Below are 2,647 nucleotides of genomic sequence, written 5' to 3'. Positions count from 1 at the left end.
TTTATTAATGTGAATTTTATTTGATCAAAATATTTTACAAATCAGTGAAATTTTAGAGTGTAAATTTTAGAACCCTACATGTTCCAAACTTGCACTCAACAAGATTTTCAATGATTTGTAATATGTCCCCCATTTCCCTTTTATTAGTTATTTTCCTAAGGTAGTAGATTCTCTCCGGTCCATAATCTATTGGAGGGCATTGTTTGGCCCCGTAAAGCTGACCACGAGTTTTGTTTTAATCATTCGAATAATTTATTTTATCAGATATTTTGTATATTTCGTTAATAAAAAAATTAAGTCGATTCAATAATCGTATCGTGCTTGTCATAAAAAAATGAATGTTATTTATAAAAGCACAATTGTCATTTTTTTTTTTTTTGGGTAACAAACGTGATAAATGAATATGTTATAATTATCGGATCGAATTTTTTTTTTTTTGGTCAATGAAATACACAAAGTGCCCAATAAAATAAATAATTCAAATTATTGAAATGCCACCCATGATAAGCCCTACAAACCCAAACAACACCCCTCAATTCAAATTATGAACTGTACTCTAACTTTTCCTAATACTCCATTTTGATGATGGAACTATAGAAAGACAGTTGTTGCAAATTTCAGTAGGTTGTGTTATGGTTTATAATTTTATCATTATGTTTATTTTTGTTCTTTTACCATTTTTCACTTTTCAATTGAAAATAATAAGACTATGATTGTGATATTTATTTCATAATATATTTTGTCTCTCTTCTAAGTTCTACCTCTCTTTGTTATTTAAGAAATTATTAAAATCCCATCTCACATTGTTAGTCCTTTTAAATTTGATAAATCCTAAAATAATTTCTTTTGTAGTAAACTACCAACACCACTTCCAGATTTACCTACAATACATATTAATTCCTATAATTTTAGAAATTATATTTTGTCCCGTAATATTTAAATCAGATTACAATTTATCCTTGACGAGTTTGCTTACATCATTATTACAAACTTGCAAAATATCAATTGTAACTGTAGTAACACAACCCCAGTTGTGGTCCAAGTGGTCATAGAGAGGGCACTTAGGTGTCAGGATGAGATTTTAGGTTTGAATCTACGACGAGATATTTTCATACATTGTAATCTAACTACTAACATATTAACGTTATTTTTGTCCAAAAAAAAATTAGTGAATAAGTCTGTTATTGTCCTGAAGCTTTCTCTCTCATTACACCAAGTGTCAATTTCTTTATTCAAAACAAAAAAATAATTAAATTGAAAAGAGAGTGGAGTTTGAACATAAGACTCTGGGTTAGTAAAAACACTCTTATCACTTGAGTAATACATAATATATAATTAATATTTTATTTTATATCTACTTATTTGAATTGCGCACGTGTACCAACCGCTAGTATATATATGTATTGTGACTATTTTGATTATTTATTCAGCTTTCATTGTTGTGGGTTTTGAAGAAATTTCATTGGATTTTTCTTCAACAATGCTAAAGATATTAACAATCTTAGTGACAGACTAACAACTTTTGGTGGGACCCACATAAGCTTTATGAGTATGTTAATAAAATTGTTAGTAGAAGTATTAGTATCCCTAACTTTTCTCATTTTATTTGTAGCTATGAAGGAGGATGTAGGAGTGGTGGAGTTTTTTATTTTTATTTTATTTTATTTATTTTTCTATCAAGACTTTATTGACAAGATCAAGCATACAAAGTATGAATTACATCAATAAAGGGCAGGAAAGTGAAAAGAGCATTACATTATAACTTTAAGATCCCGACTAGGTTGGCTTTAAGAAGCCGACTAGGTTAGCTTTAATAAGAATACACAACCAGTTGCTAGCACAAGCCTCAAAGTTGGTGAGGAACCAATAAAAGAGAAGTATAAACAGCAACAACAAACTCAATGTAATAAAAACACCACCACTACCACCAATCAGCCCAAACACCAAGCTCAAGGTTTATTCCTCATGCTCTACTTCTCATACAATAACTTAAGCTATGCTCATCATTCTTAAACCAACAACAATTAGATACAGTCCCTTATCTGTGTTAGGCTGTGCACTAGATCATTGACTGAGTAATGAAATCCATGAATTGAAGTTTTAAGCCATAATGCTATTCTAATCTTGACCAGCTCACACATTTTATAACCCTTAGGTTGAGTCTCACTAAAAACACACTCATTTCTATGCTTCCAGAGAGACCAAAGTACAATTATGGGAACAACCCTCCACAACCTCTTTTCCTTCTTGAAATTTTCACCAGACCACCAATCGAGCAAACCCTCAACATTTCTAGGTATTGCCCACTCAACTCCCCACCACTATATCATTTCAGACCAAACACACTAGGAGAAAGGGCAATGAAGCAATAGATGAACAACTAATTCAGGTTTATTCTTGCAAAACACACATACAGTAGCTGCATTGCTATCTAGAATAATAATTATATGCAGAAACACAGATGTCTTGACTTTTTTTTTAAAGCCAACCATCCAAAAAATTGTACCTTACGGGGGATATCCTTATTCCATACAATTTTGCAAACTTTGATCTGTGGGCCAAGCATTGTGTCAAAATTTATACAAATCAGCCACCTTAAACCCACCTATAACTACACCATTCCAAGTAGGACAATCTGTACACCACT

The sequence above is a fragment of the Camellia sinensis genome, chromosome 9 (genome assembly GCF_055761805.1).
Source record: "Camellia sinensis isolate YWXY chromosome 9, ASM5576180v1, whole genome shotgun sequence".
Taxonomy (NCBI): domain Eukaryota; kingdom Viridiplantae; phylum Streptophyta; class Magnoliopsida; order Ericales; family Theaceae; genus Camellia; species Camellia sinensis.
The sequence above is the reverse complement of the archived record's forward strand: the minus strand, read 5'-3'. Positions refer to the sequence as shown.